The sequence below is a fragment of the Physeter macrocephalus genome, chromosome 7, assembly GCF_002837175.3.
Source record: "Physeter macrocephalus isolate SW-GA chromosome 7, ASM283717v5, whole genome shotgun sequence".
NCBI lineage: Eukaryota > Metazoa > Chordata > Mammalia > Artiodactyla > Physeteridae > Physeter > Physeter macrocephalus.
In genome coordinates this window covers 9327309-9353889 of record NC_041220.1, presented here as the reverse complement: position 1 = coordinate 9353889, position 26581 = coordinate 9327309, and the positions used below count along the sequence as shown (strand labels likewise).

The 26581-nt window shown below is 42.0% G+C and overlaps 1 long non-coding RNA gene across 3 annotated transcripts in view; it reads right to left on the bottom strand.

The window, feature by feature from the left end:
• Positions 1 to 26581, bottom strand: part of LOC102976669 (uncharacterized) — a 57565-nt gene that overhangs the window by 8115 nt on the left and 22869 nt on the right. For 2 of the 3 annotated variants that reach the window (XR_447426.4, XR_008617743.1), the window contains exon 2: positions 9516 to 9557. This is a non-coding gene — a long non-coding RNA (uncharacterized lncRNA). Of the gene's footprint in view, positions 1 to 8248; positions 8768 to 9515; positions 9558 to 26581 lie in introns of those variants that run through there. The other variant, XR_008617744.1, reaches the window with a different exon arrangement.

Sequence of the window (26581 nt, the reverse complement as noted above, 5' to 3'; positions counted from 1 at the left end):
TTATATATAGTAGCGTGTATATGTTAATCCCAAACTCCTAATTTATCTCCCCCGCCCCTGCTATCCCCTTTGGTAACCATAAGTTTGTTCTCTATGTCTGTGAGTCTATTTCTCATGTGTTGCCTTTTCTGCTTGCTCTTGCCCTTTGCCTGCCCTCTTCCGCCCTCTGATATCCCATACCAGTAGAGCATGATTCTTAACTTTCTTTTTTGATCTTCTATCCTTTTGAGAATCTGATGAAACTTACACACTGTCACCACAAAAACGGTGCATATACTCACATAATTAATAACTCACATAAGAGTTAATAATGACTCACATAAGACTTCTAAGACTAGCTCGGCAGGCATCCTATGAGTGTTCATGGACTCTCTGCCTCAACCACTTACCAAATCTAGGAACACGATAAGCACATTCATACTGAAATGCAATAAGGCTTAATACTTGGCCATTCTCTCCCAGAAGGGAGTTTTAAGTGAGGTGACTTCACCTCTGATATAACGGATGGGAGCTGCATTTTGCCTCCTAAGGGCCCCTTCCTGACGCCCCGAAATCAAACCCTCATATAAGGTAAACTTAATTTTGGATGCCCTCCCTGGAACCCAAGCAAGATATATAAAATTGACTCATTTTTTCCCCCAGAAATTAATTCTCCTTCCAATGCCTTCATAATCTAGATTCAGAATCTTGGAATTTCTCTGATTCTCAATTCTTCTCCCCTCATCTAGTCATTCATCAGAAACCACCATTTTTCCTTTGTAATGTCTTTCATATCCATCTCTTCCTCTATATGTTAGTTTCCTATTGCTGCTGTAACAAGTTACCACCTACTTAGCGGCTTAAACAACACAAATTTATTCTCTTATAGTTCTGGAAGCCAGAAATCCTAAATGAGTCTTACAGGGATAAAATCAAGACGTTGGCAAGACTGATTCCTTCTGGAAGCTCCAGAGGAGAATCTGTTTCTAACCTCTTCCAGCTTCCAGAAGTTGCTCACATTCCTGAGCTTGTGTCCACGTTACTCCAACCTCTATTTCCACAGTAACGTCACCTTCTCCTAACGTTGCCCACCCCGCCTCCCTCTTATAAAGACCCTTGTCCTTACATTGGACACACCCAGATAGTCCAGGGTAATTTCCCATCTCAGGATCGTTAATCACATCTGCAAAGTCCCTTTGCCCATATAAGAGAACATAGCCACAGGTTCTGGGCATTAGGGCATGGACATCTGTGGCAGGCCACTATTCAGCCTTCCATACTCTACATCACTTCTTCCTCAGCCCCAGTTTAGGTCCTTATCTGTATCCCTGGGCTACTTCAACATTGCCCTAACTGCCTTTTCTGACCCGCACCTCCCCCCCAGTTCCTTTGGTCATTCTAGATCTGACAAATATTCGTCAGAACTTAGTTCCTCAACCTGTTCCCCACATCCAGCCCAAGACCCTGACCCTAGCTTACTGTGGCCCAGCATTGAGTACTTCTGTCAAACTGATCTCTACACTGTCCCCCGCCACACACACACACACACACACACACACACACACACACACACACTTCAATGGAGAGACCTACCCAGCATTTTCCGGGAATTCCTCCCTGAAGAGAACGCCTTTAGGTTAAATCTTCAGGACGTAAGGAGAGGCCAAGCAGGGTAAGAGCAGCCCCGGCAGAGCGAACGGCATTTGTGCAAGCTGTGAGGCTGAGAAGAGCTTGTCATTGCTACGCACGGAAAGGGCTGCCAGATTGCAAGTGTGGCTGGAGCAGAGAGAACAGAGAGCGGAGGGGAAGGAGAGGACTTCAGAGAAACAGGCAGGGACGTAGCAGGCCGAGCTTTATAGGGGTTTTGGTTTTTTTATACGTGCAATGAGAAGGTTTTGAATAGATCACTGGTTCCTTGACGGAGGGCAAGGGATGGAAGGGGAACAATAGTAGCATTAGATAGACCAGCTAGGAGGTTATTGAGGCTATCACAGTAATCCAGACGAGAAATAGCAGTGGCCTGCGTTCAGATGATGGCAGCAGATAGAGATGAAGAGAAGTAGACGTAGCCCAGATCTATTCTGGAGGTAGCAGAGAAGGGAGCTGGAGGGTTGGGAGAGAGAAAACCAAAGAAAAGTCCTACATTTCTGGCTTGAGCAGCAGGTTAGATGGCAATGATGCCCTTTACTAAGGTGGAGAAGGTTGAGAGACAACAGGTTTTAGAACGTAAACAGTGTCCTCTAAAAGTATAAGATCCCTGAGGGAGTGTCTATGTTTAAACTTCGCTTACCAGTATGCACAAGCCCCTAGCACACTGCCTGACACGGCGAATACCAACTGACCTGGTTTTGATGATAATCCTGTAACGTCCTGACGATTCACTGCTTATAAAAGGAGACTGAGCACATTTAAACGAAATATTAAACAGACACGGGATGTAGTTAAAAGATTCACATTTCAAATTTATGAAGTCAGAGTGATAAGTTAATGTCTTCTACGCACACGAGCCTTATGTAAAGCAAGGGACTTGTTTTCACAGAATGTCGGATGTAAAGAAAGTCTGATGCTCTAAGTTGATACTTCGGAAAGGATAAAGTCATAAAACTTCCCTGTAGATGAGGGCTCTTATTATTACTTGAATTACTTAAATTCTATCGTTTTATTAGAGAGTTGACTTAACGGCATGGCAGCCTTGCACTGCCAGGTTTTAGTGGACAAGGGAGCGGATGAGAGAGCAAGTGACAGCTGCTGACCCTCGTCAGACTTGACAGGCTACGGAGGAGCCCTCGAATGACACTGAGACCAAATCAGTACTCAGCTTTTCAACTCCGAGGGCAACACGGTGTTTAGCACGGCCACCTTGACATGCGATTTGCATGGCCCAACTCTACTAGAAAATGGACTATTCGTTATGTGAAAAGGAGGAATCCTATACAAAAGGATACAAAAGTGTATCTTCATTGGTGTTTTGCCAAAAGGTATCTAGTATCTTTAATACTGTTCGATAGGTAATTGGCATCTAGTGTCCTTACTATTCCAAGAAAGGCTTTTCAAAATCTGGCACTAGCTGTCACTGAATATCAGATTTGATAAGGGAGATTTCAAACTCAATTAAATTTATCCAGACCTGAAATTTTATATCTTGTCTAAGTGAGATCTAAAACAAAAACAAATAAGCAAACAAACAAAAATGGTCTAGGACAGACAAGCAGTACATTTTAAAAAATATTCTGAAAAGATTAAAAATAGTTATTAATTCCTTACAATCCAGCAATTCCACATCTGGGTATATACCCGAAAGAACTGAAAGCAAAAGTCTCAAAAAGATATTTGTACACCCATGTTCACAGCAGCACTATTTTCAATAGCGAGAAGCTAGAAGTAACCCAAGTGTCTATCGACAGATGAATGGATAAACAAAATGTGGTATATATGTACAATGGAGTATTACACAGCCTTAAAAATGAAGGGAATTCTGACACAGGCTACAACATAGATGAATTCTGAACACATTAAGGTAGGTGAAATAAGCCAGTCGCACAAAAAAATCAACTACTATACAATTCCACTTATATGAGGTACTTAGAGCAGTCAAATTCATGGAGACAGAAAGTAGAATGGTCACTGTGAGAGGCTGTGGGGAGGGGGATATGGGGAGTTAGTTTCATGGGCACAGAGTTTCAATTTGGGAAGATGAAAACGTTCTGGAAATGGATGTGGTGATGGTTGTACAATAAAGTGAATATATTTAATGCAACTGAACTCTATGTTTAAAAATGGTTAAAATGGTAAACTTTATGTGTATTTTACCCCAATTAAAAATAATAATTAGGGCTTCCCTGGTGGGGCAATGGTTAAGAATCCGCCTGCCAATGCAGGGGGCACGGGTTCGAGCCCTGGTCCGGGAAGATCCCACATGCCGCGGAGCAACTAAGTCCGTGCGCCACAACTACTGAGCCTGCGCTCTAGAGCCCACGAGCCACAGCTACTGAGCCCACGTGCCACAACTACTGAAGCCGGCGTGCCTAGAGCCCGTGCTCCGCAACAAGAGAAGCCACTGCAATGAGAAGCCCGCGCACCGCAACGAAGAGCAGCCCCCGCTCGCCGCAACTAGAGAAAGCCCGCGCGCGGAGCAACGCAGACCCAACGCAGCCAAAAATAAATAAATTGATTAAATAAATTTTAAAAATAATAATAATAATTATTATTATTAATTAACTTTAAGTCGTAAGGGGTCTGTCACATGAGCAATAGTATAATAGTCTGACAGGATAAGACATTTAAGAGTGGTATCCTAGTCGCAACCCTGCCTTTCCAACACCTGGCACCGTGGGTATGAGTTCATAGTAAAGTCAGTTTGAAACAATAATGGATGAGAGTGGTCACCAAATAGTTTTCATGCCCTACAGGATTCGTTTATCCAGAATGAGAAATGGTAGTTCACTTCTCTTCTGACCAGTCCACAACACATTCTGTTCAGCTCTAGGGAAACCCTTTCAGAGAATCAGAGACAAACTGAAACGGGTTCAGGGAGGAGTACTCAGGAGAGAGAAAGGACCTGAAGTCCTTTATGAGAAACAACTGAAGGATGACACACTAGCTGTAATGGAAGGAAGTAACTTTTTTTTTATAAATGGGAAGAACAGAATTCAGACCAAATTTTGGCAGCTACACAGTAGGACAGTTTTCAGGTCAGCAGAAGGAAGAAATTTCCAACAGTTTCCACAGCACTTTATCCGTACCCCTCCTGTAGAACTTTCCACTTTCTATCTTTAACTAAATTTACTTCCAGAAATCACCTCCATGGCCACATAACACCTGACGGTGCCCATAGCAGGACCTGAAATACTTGTTTGATGAATTAAAGGGTGCGCGAATGATTAAACTAGTGACTGCCAGAAGCAGCCAGAGGTGAACCGAGCTGTCCTGTGAGGGAAGGTGTTCAAACGCAGCCTGGTTAACTACTTGGCAGAGATGTTATGGAGGAGATGCAGGTTTCGTTTACTTGGTTGGATTAGATGACTGTTAAAGGCCTTTCAAGCCCTAAAGATCTATGGTTTCCTGACCTGGGTTTAAGCCCTGGCCCCGTCATTTTAGTAGCACTGTGGCATTAGGGAAAGTCACTGGGGCGCTTTGCTCAAATGGGATTAAAATATATGCCCCTCTTGCTACATAAATTATTTGGAAGATCAAAATAACATTTTAACACAAACAAACAACAAACTCCAAAACACAAGGTTAACTGCCTCCCTCCCTTGACTGGTGAGAAGTCATGAACTTCTAGAGGGCTCCCCAGGGAGGCGGGTGGGAGCAGAACAGAGGAACTGGCTAGATTACAGGGCTACCCCTGAGGGTAAGGCAGTGTTAACCCCAAACGCTGTGGACCAAGGGGCACAGCCATTTCAGGCTCGACGAAGGTGGGCGTCCATCTAGGGCAGGTCAGTCCCCCAAGAGGAGCTTGTAGTGCTACACTCTCAGACTGCTGTGGGGCAGGGAATAGAAAACACCCACCGGGGCAGGTGTTTCTGGGTTAATCAAGGTCTCAGCCAAGTGGATGGGATTCAGGTTAATCAGAACACTTCAGAAGAAAACGGGGCAGAAGCCAGGGGTCTAGGCCAACGTGGAGGGAAGTGGAGAAAGGCTGCGGCTCAACCCAGACGCTTCAGAGTCTAACTGAAAGCACTGAAGTGAACGCCAGGCCCCAGCTGATGGGCCTGGTGCTGCAGCTCTACCGCTGCCTTGGTCAGCTGCCTGAGCTTAAACCTGTAGGAAGAAACCATCAGGTAATATAGGTGAATCGGGGAGAGAGGCAGGGTTAAACCGGGAAAGTGCCCTGCAATTTATAAAGGGTGATACAGGTGTACATGCTTATCGCTTAGTGACTAGAAAGCTGCCTCCAGAGTCAGATTGTCTGGGACTGAATCAGATTTGATTCAGTTTGACTTACTAGTGGGCCCCTGCCTTACCTTTCTGTGTCTCCATTCCTTCGGGTGTAAGATGGAGACGATAATAGTACCTCCCTCAAAGCGTGGTCTGGGGTGAAATGAGATAATGCGGTAAAGAAGCACTTAGAACAGCGCCTGGCATAAAATAAGCTCGCAACAAATATCAGTAATTACAGATTTTGCCTAGAACTCAGTGATCCATTTGATCTACACGCCTAGGTCATTTGTTTCCATTCAACAATCTATTCTTCAATTATGTCTCTGGTTGTCCTCTTTCAACAGTTCTCAACCAGGAGTGATTTTGCCCTGAGGGACATTCGGCATTGCCTGGAGACACTGTCGGTTGTCACTATGTGTGTGCGGAGGGGGTAGGAGGTTACTGGCATCTAATAAGTAGAGGCCAGAGGTGCTGCAAAACATCCCGAGATCTAGAGATGCAGCTAAACGTACACACGGCCGCACCACACAACAAAGAATGACCTGGCCCCAAACGTCAAGAGCGAAGACGTTGAGAAATCCTGACCAGACCCATTTCTAGCAATCAGCAAAATTTCATTTAATGCAGCTCTGAAGGAGAGAGGTGGCATCTTCTCCTTCCTTCACTTTCCAGAGCCCTAATACTCTGAAAAGATGGAACGCACGCAAAGCTGCAACCCCCGGTGGGCACTGCCACAGAGACTCTTCTTATCCTTGTCCCTTCTTACAGTGCTCTGGAGTCGGGTTGTGGCGGGATTTACACACCCCAGAATGCAGCGGACCGTTTCATTCCTTCCAGTTGCTTCCAGGGAGCTGCAATTCTCATACGGATACAGGCCGACGTGGGGAGTGGAGGTGAAGAGTGACGACAGGGTCTTCGTATCTTCCTTCAGTGAGAGGATCATTCTGTTTCTGGCAGCGTAATGTCAGCGGTCTGTCAACTGTTTTCATGCTTCAGTTGTGTCCTGTTGCTTCACGGAGGGTGGAAATTCCTTCTGGTGGATGGTGAAGAGATTCCGAAATTCAACCCTTCTGGAGGGGGAGTTTGAGGTTGGCGTGGCTTCTGGAACAGCACAAGTGTTTTCGCTGACAGCTAGCAGAGGCGGCCAGGGCTGCAGGTCAGGTGTCCTTTAAAATCATTACCTTCTCTTCACTCCTGCTCCTTTGTTTTGGAAAGGGTAGACTGAGGCACGGGCATCTCCTCTGGGGCGATCAATCAATTTGCAGTCAGGACTTTCCTTTTCTCAGATGCTCAGAGTTGTTAGAATCAGATTTCGAATCCATGCAAAGATGTAGGAAGGGAAGCTCTGCACCCTTTGGGTCACCATCCTATCATCCTCTCCCAGAATTGCCCAGAATTCCAGAAGTCAGCGTAAGTGCGTGGTCCATGGTTCACAGGTCTTTAGTGATGCTGCCTGGTAGCAGTGTGAATAAATGGTTATATTGTACAAATTTCTAATTCTGGGTATAAAAAATTCAACTAAAATGGCATCTAATCAAGAGCTTAAGCTTTCTAAGAACTGGAAGTGGCTGTATCATAAACCTGATGAGCTTTACGTTGCATGTGCACACAAAGAATGTTTTCTAATGACTGATGAGTAAGCTTAGTTTTCATTTTCTTCTCCAAATGGCTACAGAGTTTCTTTTTCTCAGTGAAGACTGATCTTGAATACACACAAATGCTGAAACCCAGCTGTGTCTCTTTGTGAGCAAAAAGCAGTCTTAAATTAGTTTTTATAACATATACATATCTTTCACTCTAGTACAGTGCAACACTCAGTAAACAATGTTTTAATTAAAATCCGGGGAACACTTTTCCCGTTCTTTTTCTCCCTAAATGGTCTTGCCCCATACTTTTTGCATCCGATGCCCCACAAGTATTGCCAAAATATAACTTTTCAAAAAACAATATCAAATTACTGACTTTTTTTTTTTTTTTTTAATATTTACTTATTTATTTGGCTGCACCGGGTCTTCGTTGCGGCACGCAGGATCTTCTTTGCGGCACGCGGGCTCTTTAGTTGCAGCATGGGGGACCTAGTTTTCTGACCGGGGTGGAACCCGGGGCCCCTGCATTGGGAGCACGGAGTCTTAACCAGTGGACCACCAGGGAAGTCCCCCGACTTTATTTTGATTGTAGAGGTTATGATTAAAATGTCCCCATTTATGTAACTTTAATTACAGGCTTCATGAAGGAGAAGACTTTTACCACTTTTACATACTGATAAATCAATTTTTGGTTAGAAGATGGCTTGAGGCCACATATACTTCATTATGGCCACCAACTGAACGGCGGCCATAACCCTGAATTTCTGAGCGCTTATTCCTTGGTAGAGTAGAATTGATACTATCAGGAAAACTACATTGTCAAAATCAATCGTTTTGGAGGATTTCTTCTTTGGTGCTGTACTATATTATCTAAATTGAATGTGTCTAACTGGAAACACAGCCCTTTCAGCACATACTTGGAAACCAACTGTATTAGTCTGCTAGGGCTGCCATAACAAAGTACCACAGACAGAGTGGCTTATACAACAAAAATTTGTCTTCTTACACTTCTGGAGGTTAGAAGTCTGAGACCAAGTTGCTGGCAGGGATGGTTTCTTCTGACGTCTCTCTCCTTGGCTTGTAGGTGGCCGTCTTCTCCCTGTGTCTTCACATGGTCTTCCCTTGCTGTGCATCTGTGTCCCAATTCCCTCTTCTTACGAGGACACGAGTCAGATTGGATTAGGGCCCACTCTAATGACCGCATTTTAACTTGACTGCCTCTTTAAAGACCCAGTCTCCAAACAGAGTCACATTCTGAGGTACTAAGAATTAGGGCTTCAACATGTAAGTTTTAGAAGGACACAATTCAGCCCATAACACTGTCAAAAATCCAGAAATAGCAAAATTAAAACCACCAGATCAGTAAACAGTATTTAGTAAGAGTTATTGTGCCTATAAGAACAGTTTGAGAACTGGGAGGTTTCAAATTTAAAACTGATATGAAGCTCAAGGACGTGATGTTACAGAATGATTTATAAAATGAAAATGAGGAAGTTGTTTAACTCTTACAATGATTCGTTATTTCAATGGGGGTTTCCAGATGGTAGGGGGTTGGTTAAAAGTGATTATCTGATAACATATTTAGGAAGATAACACATTTCTTTTATGATTATCAGAGGCATGTACAAGAAATAACCGAAGTTAACTTTTACTTATGTTCATGAAATAATTTCCATTTAGTTTTCCTTCTGTGGCTTAAATGGTTTTGTCTGCCAGGGAATTTTCAGGTCTGGTCTCCATTTTGTATTTAATTTTAACAATACCAATTCACAGATTTTTCCATGTTCTTCATTTGGTTTAGGTGGGATAAAGTAGTCCCAGATAAATATTTCTATACAGAAAAATTGTATCTAAAGTATATTCAAACTGGAGCCAGATTACAGCACAAGCATAGCCTGCTGGAGAGTCCTAAACGTTATTGTTAAAGATGGCAGATTTGGGGACCAACACAGGTCACAAGCCTGAGGATGTGAAAGGCCTATCAGGAATAACGGGGTCCCGGGTAGAATGGAAATTAAACCCTTGCATGGGTAAAAGCTTTGGTTAGATATAGCTGAGACTTCGTACCTGAGCCCTCCAGTTTGCATGCCAAGTTCATCCTTCTAGGACCTGGGAAAAAACAAAAGAGTGAATGAGAGTTCAGAAGAAACCCTTGGAAAATATTTTCAAACCAAGGTAGCTTCTACTTTTGCTACAGTTTAGAGACAATGACATTCAAAGTGCACAGAGGCTACCCCTGCTCTAAAGAAAACAAAAAGCCCTGATGGTTCTCAAGCATCTGCAGGCCTTGGCTTCGCCTCCTTTCCCCTGCCTCTCCGCCGCTCTGGAGAGGTGTGATGTGGAGATGGAAAAGTTTAAAGAACAAAATAGCGAGAAGCGGGCACCACACTGGACACAGACGTGTTTCCACCCACCCAGAGTTAAATTAGGGGGGCAGCACGCTAGCCAGTAGAGGAAACAGCGGGGAGCTGAACTTCCACAGCCCCGCACTACTGCCCGCTTCACCACCCCTGCGTCCTAGACGCATGCGCAGTCCTGCAGGAGCAGGAGCTGTCCAATCCTCAAAGGCAAGCAGCGGGGACGCCGACGAGCGCCGCCAGGCCCATCCCCTTCAAGAGCCTTCTGGCCAAATCCATGGGGCCGGGAGAACAGATGTGCACGGCCCGGAGAGCAGAGAATCAAGGTTCAGGGAACACACACAGGGACTTTCATGGGTGCGTGGATATATGACCGCATCCAGTGGGCACAAATAAATAATGAGAGTAAATTCAAAGTAGTATACTTAGGAAGAAAAGTTAAATGCTCCAAAATGCATACATACTGGTGACAAGTGGACATATTCTGGGGTGAAAAATTAAATAAGCATGTAATGTATCAAATATTCAGGTTCCTATTACACACCAGGCCCCAATGCAATAAATTACCAATGAGCAATACAGAGCCAATTAGAAAATAAGGGTCTTCTTAAATAGTGAGTTCGATTCTCACCTTAATATTCTCAGTGATAGCACATGGAATCTCTCAGTGAAAATCTTGAGGGACTTCCCTGGCGGTCCAGTGGTTAAGACTCTGTGCATCTGGGACATCCCTGGTGGTGCAGTGGTTAAGAATCCGCCTGCCAATTCAGGGGACAAGGGTTCGAGTCCTGGTCCGGGAAGATCCCACATGCCGCGGAGCAACTAAGCCCGTGTGCCACAACTACTGAGCCTGCACTCTAGAGCCTGTGAGCCACAACTACTGAGCCCACGAGCCACAACTACTGAAGCCCATGCACCTGGAGCCTGTGCTCTGCAACGAGAAGCCACCGCAATGAGAAGCCCGTGCACCACAACAAAGAGTAGCCCCCGCTCGCCGCGACTAGAGAAAGCCTGCATGCAGCAACAAAGACCCAATGCAGCCAAAAATATAAATAAATAAATAAATAAAAGACTCTGCGCCCCCACTGCAGGGGGCTCAGGTTCAATTCCTGGTTGGGGAACTAAGATCCTGCATACCATGCAGCATGGCCAAAAAAAATCGTGAAAGAAATAAATGAATGATCAGCATAGTGTAGCATAGTGTAGTAGAAAAATCATGGACTTCGGATATCTACAAATGAGAGTTCAAATCCTAGCTCTGCAGCTAAGGCAGCTGTGCCAATGTTTCCTTCCTTGTTAAGTGGGAATTATAATATCCACCCTACAGTTTATGCTGAGGATGAAATGAGCTAATGTCTTTAAAGGGTCTAACATAGGTCCTGGCACTGGGGCTCTGAATTATTAGTTCCCTTTCCTCTCTGTTCTTTTCCTGCTCTGGAGTATATCAATGAGACACCTGTTTTAAAATGAAGCATAAAGGAATGAATTTATATAAAGGAACAAATTTCCTGATGGTGTACATTTTCAAATATTAAAGCAGGTAAACCCAGCAATTGGGGGCTTAAGGAATCTCTAGTTTCCTTTAGTAGAGATGAGTTTTTCAAAGGCAGTCACGTGGATAGGAGAATGGAGTGAAGACTTCCTAGAATGAGGGGAGAATAAAAAAGAGAAGTCTCGACATTTGAAATTGAAGGCTTTCAATTTCAAAAAGCTTACTTCATGTCTCAAACAAGGCCTCTCACCGTCCACTCTGTAATTTACAGGCAGTAAAGCCAGGCGGAAAGAGAATGGGCTAGGGGGGCAGACAGACATAAGCTGGCATCCTAGCCGTCTGTGAACTTGGACGTACCATTTAACTTCTTTGAGGCTCAGTTTCCCCGTGTGCAAGTTGCAGATATTGACACTTGCTGGCAAGATTGTTCTGAGAATTATATGAGATAACCCAGGGATCATGCTCAGGAAATAAATAAAAGTTTTAATACAACCAACCCTGAACTGAGGCACCTTGAACCACTGACTGTCACTGAGAAATTTCATTGAGATGATGGAAAGAGAAAGGTGTGGAAAAATGAAAGGAATAGAAGATGATTCACAACTGAATTCACTGAAAAGGAAGTGTTCTCTATCTATATAGCTCTGTTCATGACTATTAGTCGCACTGTAATTGAGTAAGATAAATAGAATATGAATTAACTTGCTATATTCTTTACAAGAACCATCATTAACATACTCTCTCTGAGCTCCAGACTTTGATGTGTACTGTAGCTTTTGCTAGGAACGCTTTTCTCCACCTCCCCCCAATCTCAATTCCTCATCCTTACAATCTTGACATCAACATCGCTTCATCATGGAAACCTGTCTAACCCCAGAATAATTTAAGGGTCCTGCTACGTGCTTCTGTCAAACTCTTAACTTCCCCATTTGTAGCACTTTCCACACTTTATTGAAATTGAATGTTCATTTCCTGAGGGACTGTAAACTCCTAGGAAAGCGAGTCAGTGTGTCTGTCTTGGTCAATGTTGTATCCAAGCACCTAAAACAGCGGCTGGAACATCCAATCCTTCCATTTTTTTTAACAGAAACATGCATAAATTCTTGAGTGTAAAGTCAGCATATTTTTGTCTTTATACTGAGTATTTATTGCTTGATAGTATATCATAAGATGTCAGTTACATTTTATTTCTTCATATTTAAAATAGCACAAATAGCGTTTGCAGGATGCTGTGGGAAGTTCTGTGCACTACGTTGGAACTTTGAACCAACTGTGCATAAGGTTACATCTAGTTCAAAGTTCTGGGATTCTATGACTCTTTAATGTTGAAGTCATCAGAATCAGCTTCCCAATACTTAAGACACTCCAAGATAGTAAATCTAGAGCACCAAAGCCATGTTATTTCAGAATATTATGATGAGCGCATTATGATAGAGTTTTTTAAAGGTAAAAACGGCATTGGTAGAAGTAGAGAGAAGACTTGGAGGTTTATTTCTCCCAATGGTGATAACTGGCTGGTGCTGGACCATCTGTACTCCTTTTCACCATCTTCCTTGTCCCTTCGCATGACCCACATTCCAGATGACTGGTTAGTGTAAGTAGTCTATAACCATGAAAAAAGCAAAACCAGCTGGTTTCCAGGAGGCATAACTTGCTGCCTTACTCTTGAAGCTATATAATCTACCACTAAACTCACTAAGCAAAGGATGGTACAGTATTGTGGCAGGGTTGTGAATTGTACCCTTAAACATTAATTACATCTCCTTGAATGTCAATTTTATTATTAAATAGAGATCTGGTACTAAAAACAAACCAGAAATATGTTGGTATCTTGAAATAATTACTGAAGTTTTCTAAACCATATCACTTGCAATCTAGGAGTGTACACTGTGGATCATATTTTCAGAAAAATATCCTTCACTCATTCCATAAGCCTTTACTGAGTAAAGGAACTGTGTTTAGAACCGAGGAAACAAAGTGCTGAGATGATTAGGATTTAGACATTACGATTCACAGAACTTGGGAAATATAAAGGAAGAGCTATCTTCCGTTATTCCCATTTTTTATAATAATAGTCTTTAAAATGTATTCTTAAAATATATGTTGAAGTCCTAACCGTCCAGTACCTGTGAATGTAACCTTATTCAGAAATAGGGTCTCTTCAGATATTCAAGTTAAGATGAAGTCCTCAGGGTGGGCCCTCATCCAATATGACTGTGTCCTTATAAAAAGGGACAATTTGGATGCAGGGATATGTAGAGGGAAGATAACATGAAGACTCAGGGAGAACACCACCTACAAGCCAAGGAATGCTTCAGGCTACTAGAAATTATGTGAGAGGCGTGGAACAGATATTCCTTCACACCCCTCAGAATGAACGAACCCTGCCAACAACCTGATCTTAGACTTCTAGCCTCCAGAAATGTGAGACGGTACACTTCTGCTGCTTGTGTCATTCACTTTGTGACCCCTTGTTACAGTAGCCCTAGGAAACTACAACAAGCACTTTCATCAAAAATCCATTCATTCAGTGGTATTCCTGAGTCAGGTATACTATACTTATTACAATATAAATATTTTATAGAGCCATGAAACAATGGGGCAATTTGATGAATTGCTTGTGGATCCCTGTCCAAAATGTAGGTCTCATATCAATGGGTAAGAAAAATAACTAGAAACATAGTAAAAATAGAAACACTTGCCCATTATATTTAATAAGATGGAAATCAATACTATTTTATTTTGGTTAAATAAGAACTCAGATCTTCTTGTCCTTTGGTTACCAAAAAGTCAGCCAAAGTTAACAGTTTTCACTTAAAAAGAAAACCATCACTTAATTTGAAATATTGCTACAGATTTTCTGGATAAGCACCATCTTCTAATGGAGACTGGCAACTCCTAGCAAAGAAAACTTCCTGTTTAGGACATGGAAGCAGCCTAAATGTCCATCGACAGATGAATGGATAAAGAAGATGTGGCACATATATACAATGGAATATTACTCAGCCATAAAAAGAAATGAAATTGAGTTGTTTGTAGTGAGGTGGATGGACCTAGAGTCTGTCATACAGAGTGAAGTAAGTCAGAAAGAGAACAACAAATACCGTACGCTAACGCGTATATATGGAATCTAAAAAAATGGTACTGATGAACCTAGTGACAGGGTAGGAATAAAGACACAGATTTAGAGAACAGACTTGAGGACACAGGGTGGGAAGGGGAAGATGAGACGAAGTGAGAGAGTAGCACTTACATATATACACTACCAAATGTAAAATGGATAGCTAGTGGGAAGCAGCCGCATAGCACAGGGAGATCAGCTCAGTGCTTTGTGACCACCTAGAGGGGTGGGAGGGAGACGCAAGAGGGAGGGGATATGGGGATATATGCATATGTATAGCTGATTCACTTTGTTGTACAGCAGAAACTAACACACTATTGTAAAGCAATTATACTCCAATAAAGATATTTTAATTTAAAAGAATTTTAAAAAAAGAAAACTTCCTGTTTAAATTTGGTAAGGGAATTATGTAATAGTATTAAGAAATTTTAAAAAGAAAGAAAGAAAACAACATATTGGTGATATTACTAAGTAGAAACACAACAGATTAGAAATTAAAGCACAGAAACAGTCACTGATTTACTATCATACTGGCAGGAGGGATCAAAAGGCAGTAACCAGAGGTCATTCCTTTGCTACTGTCATTCAATATTTTTGTGCTTGAACTGAAGTAGTGCAATAGCAAGTGCATGCTTATTTGGCTTGTAGTTAAACACTAGGTTGAAAGGGTTGCTAATGTTTTAAACAAAGAAAATCCAAACTCACTAAAATAAGTAGATGGTCCGAGGAAGTTTAATAGGAATAATTTCAAGACTGTACAGCTAAGGAAAACAAAATCAACTCTAGCAATAGAGTGTATTAGCTGGCACATAGCCAGTATTCAAAAAATGTTTCTTGGAACGAATATGAAAATATGACACTTCTGTTCTGAGCTGTTGCTTAACTGAGAGCCAAAAACCCACTGGGAGTTCGTAGACCAACAGAAAGTCTTTTAAAGCAATTATCACTAGAAACGAAGAGGTAAATAAAATTCCAGTTTAATATAACTAGTTGTATCAAATACGTCCTTCACTTACTTGTCTAACAAATATTGATTGGTCGGCAGTGGCACAAATGAACAGGACAAAATCTCTGTCATTACAGAACTGCACAGGAGAGAGCCTGGGAGGGCAACCGCTACAGGACGGTACATGGCGACAAGGGTGGATGGGCGCAGCAGCAAGTGCTTCTAAAAGGATGCGTCTTATAAAGGATGATTAGGAGTTAGCAGCCGTGGGGTGGGAGAAGCCAGCACTAGCAGAGCTACCCACGTGTGCAAAGGAGTAGAGGCTAGAGAGCAAGGCACTTCGGAGTGCAGCGCGTGGCTGTGCTGAGGATGAGGCGGGCTGGGCGACAAGACGCGGAAAGGAGACAAGACCCCTATCCTCAACACCTTTAGGTGCTCTGCTAAAGAACTGGACTTTATCCGTTTCTTGCCCCAGTCTTATCGAAATACAATTGACATACAACATTGTGTACATGTAAGGTGTAACACGTGTTGTTTTTACACACTTATATGTTGCAAAGTGATTACCACCGCAGGGTTAGCTAACACCTCCATCATGTCACGTAATTACCATTCTTTTTTTGTAGTGAGATCATTTAAGATTCACTCTCTCGGCAACTGTCAAGTATATAGTACAGCACTGTTATCTATGATCACAATGTTGTCCATTAGATTCTTAGAACTTATTCATCTTCCAACTGGAAGTTTGTTCTCTGTGATCAACGTCTCCCCATTTTCCCCACCCCCTAACGTCTGGTAATCACCATTCTACTCTTTGTTTCTATGAGTTTGACGTTTTTAGACTTTATTCTTAATATAATGAGGAGACACAGATAATTCAATGAAACAATCAGATCTATGTATTCAAAATATTATGTTCGTAGTGACAGGACGGAGAACTAATTGGCACACTGCGAAGGACTAAAAACAGTGGTGATACAGGTTGTTTTAGGAATCCAGATGAGCAACAAGGACCTGAGTTAAGACAATGGCAGCAGAAATGAAGAAGAGAAGACCTATATGAGAGATATTAGGAGGTAGATTTGATTGCATGTATGACCACTTAATGAGTCCATGATATGAGCCAGGCACTGTGCCAGCTACTAAGGAAATAGAAAGGAAAGAAATACCTCTTGTGTTTAAGTAACTTCTAGTCCAGTGATCAACGTAAACAGTTAAACCTATTAAAAGTCAATATGGAAAGCATTAAAACAGTGGTATGAACAAGTGCTATGGTTGCCCAGGGAAGATGTGATTAACTTAGTTTGGGGAAAGAAAGAAAAAGGACCAAAAGGTAAGGATGGCTGGGGAAAGAAGAGATGGGCACTTCCCAGATGAAATGAACCTGGAGAGGATACATAGAGGGAAGGGAGAGGTGTAAGGTCATTTTGCAAAACTGCAAATAGCTCGCTGTGTGTGATGATAAGGTACCTGAGAACAAGTGGTGAGAAATAAGGCCGGAGAGACTAAGATGAGAATCAGTAGGGCTTGTGCCGTGTACAGGAGGTTGAAATTAATCCTGGAGGTTCTAGGACACTACTCAAGAAATTTAGGCAGGCAGCCAACGTGACGTAACTGGTGTTTTAGAAAGACGGCTGCGGTGGCAGGATGGAGGATGGACTGTAGAAGGGGAGGCAAGCAAGATGAGTAACGAAGTGGAACTGAGTGCAAGGGAGGACCCAGATCAAGGCTAGGATAAAGAGGCAGAACTTAGAGGATTTGTGACTGATCTGATGGGGAGGTTTTAGAAAGGGAAGCAGTTGAAGAACGTCTGTTCTATAGCTCTCACCACAGTGATTATTTGCACATAACAGGCACTCATAAATGATGATAGACTGTAACTAAATTACTTATTTCCTTTGCAAAGGTTGGTCTCAACCAGCTAATTCTTCCAAAATATGAGTACTTGGTTCAGTTAATTCTGCAAAAAAGTGTGGTTTTAGAGCTATTAGGATTTAGTACCATTTTATTCATGTTTTAATCCACTACTGCAAATGTTTGCAAAAAGCTTTTGGACAGCTACAGAGTGCTAAAATTCAAAATTATTGCTTTTCACAATGACACTTGCAGTTTAGAAGTTCTAGTGCACCTCTTATGTAACACAATTGCTGCTACCCAGATTGCTTCATCTTTCATTAAAGAATATTGGAAAATGGCATGATGTTTGATAAGGCTAGAAAGATTTAATGTATCACACCAAGGAGCTGCTGTGTGGAAAGTTTGCATCCACAAAGGAAGAATAACCAGGGTCCTCTGTTCCTACTTTCACACCTTCCAATATCATCAATTTCAAAGCTCCCAGCCTCTCCTTTGACTCTGACTTTGAAGTCTCCTTCTGACCCATCTCCCCAAATCCAATTCAATTATCAATATAAACTGGAGGCTCCTACTCATATCACTACATCTAATTTGTCAGCCTACTTTATTTTCTCATCTAGATAAGTTTACCAAACTAGGAGGTGTCTCACTGGAGCTTAACAAGTCACCAATTTCCTATAGAGTAACATTTACTAGAATTCTCCTCTCTGCTTATGCACACTGATGAAATAAAATTCAGATTTTAAGGAGAGACAAGAAAAATTTAAACATAAAATTGTTCTCTGCTCATTTTGGCCTCCACCCTCCCATCTAGTGTACATTGTGCATGCATTATGCATTAACCAGACCTCCCCAGTGGCAGAAATACCTGCTCAACCATAAAGATTGTTTTTTTCTCCTTCCGGCGCAAGCCATGTAACTCCTCAGAAGATAACATTCTTTTTTTGATCCTGTAAGGGGTCATGATGACCCACCACTCACCTTGTACATGCAGACATCTTTAGTAAACTTTATGTACAATGCCACTATATCATTTCCCTTAAAGACAGCGATTGGTGTAGAAGAGATTAGTCAGATGACCTGAGGAAATACTGGGCCAAACCCAATGGAAGTTCTTAGCTTAAATACTTACTTATGACCTTATTACTGTTACTAGCTATATTACTTGTATTCTGCCTATTTTACAAGATTATTGTTTCTTGCACTACCAAATGTATTCCTGAGCCTCAGATAAAATTAATGATGACTAGGTGACTTGAAATGATGGAACAAATATATTTCTATAAGATCAATGATTGTAGTAGTGTAACTCTAATTATAGGAAGAAGCAACAAGAGGGAACCATGTCCTGGACCGTAACAGACTAGTAAGACAGGTGGTACAGAGGCTTTTGGCTGCTGTTAACAGGGCCTAGTCCAGTAAGAGCACAGCAAGTGAGCTATCAACCAAACGCTTGCCTGACCTGAGAATAAGCCTTCCTAGGGCAGTAGGACAAACTGGTCAGGAAATGCCTCCCAAACGAAATGAAGACCAAAAGGGAAGGGACTGTAAAATAAAGACTTTGCCCACCATCCAGTTCTACAAGAATCAAGTCATTAGCCACCGCAGTTGTTGACCTGAAAGAAATTCAGGGTAAAGGTCAGCATGAAACATTCTCTGCTCTGGGAAAACAGACAGAACTGGCCCTCAGACAGTTAGATATTTTCAGGAGAAATTTTTTATGAACCTGGATTCTTGCATCTTCCCATACTTAGAAAAGCACTGAAACCATTAGCTAAAATGTCTGCTCCTCGTGACTAGCAGCGTGATCGCACAGACCCCTCTTCAGAACAGTTCTCAGAGCTCTCTGAGAGACTGTCTCCCGAGTTCTAATCCTCAGGTGGGCTCAGTGAAATTTCCATTTCTTTCTTTCTTTGATTATTGACCAATATTTTTCATTGTCATCACCATACCAAACTTAACTAAGGAAAATAATATTCCTGCTCAATCTCTGATGATAGGATTCATCTGCATCCTTGTTTAAGCAACCATAATCATACCAGAACTGTAAGTAAATTAAAATGATTTCAAGTTATATAAAACTTGAAATATTTTTATCCACTTGAAATATGTTTTTAGTAGAATATGGCACTATAATTTTCAGTAAATATACTAAATATAATTTTCAAGAGCATTTTTATATCAAACTCTATCATAATTACCAATAATTAGCCATATAAAAATATACCATAATTCCATGAGTTGCATTACATCTCTACTTGTGGCATACACCAAATAGTCACTTGTGAACAGAATTGCTCTACCTTAAACAATCATGTGCTTTAAACAAATATCAAACTGCCTCACAATAACATGCATATGTATGACAGTGAATTTTATCTGTCAACTTGACTAGGCTAGGAGACGGCCGGAAAGCTGCTAAAACATTATTTCTGGGTGTGTCTGTAAGGGTGTTTCCAAAAGAGATTAGCATTTCAATAGGTAGTAAATCAGGAGTAAAGAAGATCCCCATCATCAATGTGGGTGGGAAACATCCAATCCACTGAGGAACTGAATAGAACGTAAAGGTGGAGGAAGGGAGAATGTGCTCCCTGCTTCAGCTGGGACACCCCTACTCCAGGTTCTCAGGTCTTCGGATTTAGACTGAATTATACCACAAGTTTTCCTGGTTCTCTAGCTTACAGATCATGGGACTTCTTGGCCTCCATATTCACATGAGCCAATTTCTATAATACATCTCCTCTTATATATCTGTATATATCCCATTGATTCTGTTTCTTTGGAGAATCCTGATTAATATAATATGCAATCATGAAAATGAGTAAGAGATGTTCTGAAGGAATAAATTTGACTCCAACCTGAATGAGAGAATGCAAAACTTCCATGCTCTCATACTACACTATATGTAAGTAAAGTCAATTAATTAATCTGTAGAATCCCTACTCTTAAAATGCTTTATACCATATCATTTCTATACTAAAGTTTGCCTGTGTGATAGTTTTATTTAGCTTAATTCTAGATCCTATGTTTGGCTCTCCATGAACATTAGCTTGAGTAAGCCTGGAAATTAACACCCTATCCAAAATCATTATCCAAAATCAACAAAAGCAGCAGCACGTTTTAGTATACGTATTTGTTATAACAAGGCATGATTACTAACCAATAAATGAATGTACTAACCTCAGTCAACATAATTCTGACTCTCTCCATGGAGCTAGGCCTTATCTCTTTCCCAATGAAATGCCAAGGTATCCCATTAACTTCTCATATGTTCCTCTTACATGTCAAAAATTGCTCCCAAACTCAATTACATACTGACTTTTCCCATCATTAGCCCCTCCTGTCTTCCATTAATAAAGTCCTTATTGGCAGCTGAGCAGGCTTAATCAAATTCAGCTGGGAAAAATTATAGCCTACACTTCACTAAATAGCAGTCATTATTGGATAAAGCCCAACTCTAATCTCAATCATTTTATTTACCTCATCTTCAAAATTACCTTTTTCTTCAACTGAAGTCATGTGCCAGCTGCCAAGACAGAGCCTTTTGCCATTCATATCATCTATAATTGGTATCGCCATCACACCATTTTACATCCTTAGGGGATATTCCCCATTTACAAGGTTTCTTCCCAAATGTCTTATCCTTGAACAATTTATCAGGCACAGTATTGTCATTTTAACGATATCATTATTAGCACCTTACCAAATATTTCTCCTAAATAGGAATTATTTAGTCAATACTAATCATGTTTCTAACAACTAATAGCAACGATATTAAGCAACGTGGGTTTTACCCTTTACTACCCCCCAAAATATCAATAATTTCCATTCTCTTTTCCCATGTCTTTCTCTTTAGCGTTCAGGACACTTGAGAAACAAAAATATTGTCAAATGTGATGAGTTTATGCTGAATGTTTTTAGTTATTTCATTTATTTACAAGGAACAAAGACCCTTTCAAATTGGCTCGCGTGGAGGAACAAGGAAATTAGGATTTCATGGAAATCCAAGAACTGAAGCAGGAAATTGGGTTTGGATTCAAGGTCACTCCAGAAACCTTAGATGCAGAAGTTCCAGAATCTTTCCTCTACTACTCTACTGTTTGTGTTACTCAGTTCTATTCTATGTATATATTTCTTTCTATCTTGCTTTAATAACTGTTTCTGCTTATTTATAATTTCTACTCCCCTATAATTTTAGCTTACATGTGGTCCATTATAGCCTCCCAAGTCCTGATTCTGTCTCACAAATTTTCAGCTAAAGCTTCCACCAGTAACTGAAAAATTCTTTCTTTGTTCCTTATGTCCAATTCTCACTTGGTTAAATTAATCTTTTTGAATCTGGCCTTAGAGAGTGAAGATTACTGCCTCACCCGAGGATTAGCTGTGCTTGGGTCAGATGGTCATTCCAGTCCAATAAACGGAGTTGAAGGACGGCGAAAGGAGGAAGACATCACCATAATACTAATACTATATTTGACTCCTGAGACAGCAGGGTCCAATGGTGGATCAGATTCCTTGGTGAAGGTTGTGGATAGGACAAGCACAAAAATGAAGATGGCCAGTAGTTACGGATAAAACAAGATGTAGCCCTATTCTCACAATATTTATCTCAACTGGGTCTCAATTTTGTCAAATTCTGTTATGCCATTTTATTTAGGTAATGCGACCATGTAAGAGAACTGTAACAATTATAAATTCTTTAAAAGATCATTACAGCACCTACAAAAAACCCTTAGTTAACATAATACTTAATGGTGAAAGACTGAATGTTTTCCTCCTAAGACCAGAAACAAGGCAAGGATGTCTGCTCTTGTCATTTCTGTTCAATGTCATGCTGGAAGTTCTAGAAGGGCAATTAGGTAATAAAATTAAGGCACCTAGATTGTACATGAAGAATTAAAACGATCTCTATGACAGCTACAATATTGTATATGGAAATGATATTGTATATAGAAAATCCTAAGGAATCTAGTAAAAAACAATACTAATAAGCAAAGCACGTGAAAAGATGCTCAGCATCATTAGCCATCAGAGAAATGCAAATTAAAACCACAATGTGATATCATCTCACATCTCTCAGAATGGCTATCATCAAAAAGAACACAAATAATAAATGTTGGTGAGGATGTGGACAAAAGGGAACTTATACATTGTTGGTGGGAATGTAAATTGGTGCAGCCACAGTAGAAAACATTATGCAGGTTCCTCAATTGGCCAAAAATAGAACTACTGTATGACCCAGCAATTCCACTCCTGGGCATATAGCTAAAGAAAACAAAAACATTAATTCAAAAAGACACATGCACCCCAATGTTCACAGCAGCATTATTTACAATTGCTAACATATGGAAGCAAGCTCAGGGTCCATCAACAGATGAATGGATAAAGAAGATGTGAAATTTTGTGCTTCAAAGCACACCACCAAAGAGTGAAAAGACAATCAACAGAATGAGAGAAAATATTTGCAAATCATGTATCTGATAAGGGACTTGTATCCAGAATATCCATAGAACAATTACGCCACAATAATAAAAACACTACCCAATTGAAAAAAGTCCAAAGGATCTGAACAGACATTCCTCCAAAAAAGATACACAAATGACCAATAAACACATGAGAAAAGATGCCCAACATCATTAGCCATCATGGAAATAAAAATCAATACAAGGAGGGAGGACCTTCAAGATGGCGGAGGAGTAAGACATGCAGATCACCTTCCTCCCACAAATACATCAAAAATACATCTAGATGTGGAACAACTCCTACAGAACACCTACTGAACGCTGGCAGAAGGCCTCAGACATTGAAAAGACAGCTTGAGAAAGGAGCTTCAAGATGGCCGAAGAGTAAGACGTGGAGATCACCTTCCTCCCCACAGATACATCAGAAATACATCTACACGTGGAACAACTCCTACAGAACACCTACTGAACGCTGGCAGAAGACCTCAGACCTCCCAAAAGGCAAGAAACTCCCCACGTACCTGGGTAGGGCAAAAGAAAAAAGAAAAAACAGGGACAAAGAATAGGGACGGGACCTGCACTTCGGGGAGGGAGCTGTGAAGGAGGAAAGGTTTCCACACACTAGGAGCCCCTCTGCGGGCAGAGACTGCGGGTGGCAGAGGGGGAAGCTTCAGAGCCGCGGAGGAGAGCGCAGCCACAGGGTGACAAATACATCAAAAATACATCTAGATGTGGAACAACTCCTACAGAACACCTACTGAACGCTGGCAGAAGACCTCAGACCTCACAAAAGGCAAGAAACTCCCCACATACCTGGGTGGGGCAAAAGAAAAAAGAAAACACAGAAACAAAAGAATAGGGAAGTGACCCGCACCAGTGGGAGGGAGCTGTGGAGGAAAGGTTTCCACACACTAGAAGCCCCTTCGCAGGCGGAGACTGCGGGTGGCAGAGGGGGAAATAGGGACGGGACCTGCACTTCGGGGAGGGAGCTGTGAAGGAGGAAAGGTTTCCACACACTAGGAGCCCCTCTGCGGGCAGAGACTGCGGGTGGCAGAGGGGGAAGCTTCAGAGCCGCGGAGGAGAGCGCAGCCACAGGGTGCGGAGGGCAAAGCGGGGAGATTCCCGCACAGAGGATCGGTGCCGACCGGCACTCACCAGGCCGAGAGGTTCGTCTGCTCACCCGCCGGGGCGAGCGGGGGCTGGGAGCTGAGGCTCGGGCTTCGGAGGTCGGATCGCAGGGAGAGGACTGGGCTTGGCGGCGTGAACACAGCGTGAAGGGGCTAGTGCGCCACAGCTGGCCGGGAGGGAGTCCGGGAGAGTCTGGAGCTGCCGAAGAGACAAGAGACTTTTTCTCGCCTCTTTATTTCCTGGTGCGCAAGGAGAAGGGATTCAGAGCGCCGCTTAAAGGAGCTCCAGAGACGGGCGCGAGCCGCAGCTATCAGCGCGGACCCCAGAGACGGGCATGAGACGCTAAGGCCGCTGCTGCCGCCACCAAGAGGCCTGTGTGCGAGCACAGGTCACCGTCCACCCCTCCCCTCCCGGGAGCCTGTGCAGCCCGCCACCGCCAGGGTCCCGGGATCCAGGAACAACTTCCCCGGGAGAATGCACGGCGCGCCTCGGGCGGTGCAATGTCACGCCGGCCTCTGCCGCCGCAGGCTCGCCCCGCATCCGTGCCCCTCCCTCCCCCCGGCCTGAGTGAGCCAGAGCCCCCGAATCAGCGGCTCCTTTAACCCCGTCCTGTCTGAGCGAAGAGCAGACAAGCAGAGGCAAGATCAAAACCTAAGCTGAACCCCGGGAGCTGTCCGAACAGAGAAAGGGAAATCTCTCCCAGCGGCCTCAGGAGCAGTGGATTAAATCTCCACCATCAACGAGATGTACCTGCATCTTTGGAATACCTGAATAGACAACGAATCAGCCCAAAACTGAGGTGGTAGATTTTCGGAGCAACTGTAGACTTGGGGTTTGTCTTCTGGGTCTAATTTGTTTCTAGTTTTATGTTTATCTTAGTTTAGTATTTAGAGCTTATTATCACTGGTAGATTTCTTTATTGGTTTGGTTGCTCTCTTCCTTTTATATATATATATTTTTTTTTTTTTCTCTTTTTGTGAGTGTGTATGTGTGTGCTTCTTTGTGTTATTTTGTGTGTATAGGTTTGCTTTTACCATTTGTCCTAGGGTTCTGTCTGTCGGGTTTTGTTAGTATAGTTTCTAGCGCTTGTTATCATTAGTGGATTTGTTTATTGGTTTGGTTGCTCTCTTCTTTTTTTAAAATTACTTTTTAATTGTTTTATTTTAATAATATTTTTTAAATTTTTTACTTTAATAACTTTTATTTATTTTCTTTCTTTCTTTTTTCTTTTCTCCCTTTTCGTCTGAGTCATGTGGCTGACAAGGTCTTGGTTGCTCCAGCCAGGTGTCAGGCCTGAGCCTCTGAGATGGAAGAGCCGAGTTCAGGACATTGGTCCACCAGACCTCCCGGCCCCTTGTAATATTAATCGGCAAGAACTCTCACAGAGATCTCCATCTCAACGCTAAGACTCAGCTCCACTCAATGACCAGCAAGCTACAGTGCTGGACACCCTATGCCAAAAAACTAGCAAGACAGGAACACAACCCCACCCATTAGCGGAGAGGCTGCCTAAAATCATAATAACTTCACAGACACCCCAAAACACACCACCGGAGGCAGTCCTGCCCACCAGAAAGAAAAGATCAGGCTCATCCATCAGAACACAGGCACCAGTCCTATCCACCAGGAAGCCTACAAAACCCAATGAACCAACCTTAGCCACTGGGGGCAGACACCACAAACAACATGAGATATGAACCTGCAGCCTGCGAAAAGGAGATCCCAATCACAGTAAGTGAAGCAAAATGAGAAGACAGAGAAACACACAGCAGATGAAAGAGCAAGGTAAAAACCACCAGACCAAACAAATGAAGAGGAAATAGGCAGTCTACCTGAAAAAGAATTCAGAGTAATGACAGTAAAGATATCCAAGATCTTGGAGATAGAATGCAGAAAATACAAGAAACATTTAACAAGGACCTAGAAGAACTGAAGAGGTAACAAACAATGATGAACAACACAACAAATGAAATTAAAAATTCTCTAGAAGGAATGAATAGCAGAATAACAGAGGCAGAAGAACAGATAAGTGACCTGGAAGAAAAAATAGTGGAAATAACTACCATAGAGCAGAATAAACAAAAGAGAATGAAAAGAATTGAGGACAGTCTCAGAGACCGCTGGGACAACATTAAACGCACCAATATTCAAATTATAGGGGTCTCAGAAGAAGAAGAGAAAAAGAAAGGTACTGAGAAAATATTTGAAGAGATTATAGTTTAAAACTTCCCTAATATGGGAAAGGAAATAGTCAATCAAGTCCAGGAAATGCAGAGTCCCATACAGGACAAATCCAAGGAGAAACACAACAAGACACATATTAATCAAACCATCAAAAATTAAACACAAAGAAAAAATATTAAAAGCAGCAAGGGAAAAACAACAAATAACATACAAGGGAATCCCCAAAAGGCTAACAGCAGATCTTTCAGCAGAAACTCTGCAGGCCAGAAGGGTGTGGCAGGACATATTTAAAGTGATGAAAGGGCAAAACCTACAACCAAGATTACTCTACCCAGCAAGGATCTCATTCAGATTCCACGGAGAACTTAAAACCGTTACAGACAAGCAAAAGCTAAGAGAACTCAACAGCACCAAACCAGCTTTACAACAAATGCTAAAGGAACTCATCTAGGCAGGAAACACAAGAGAAGGAAAAGACCTACAAAAACAAACTCAGAACAATTAAGAAAATGGTAATAGGAAGATACATGTCGATAATTACCTTAAATGTAAATGGATTAAATGCTCCAACCAAAAGACATAGACC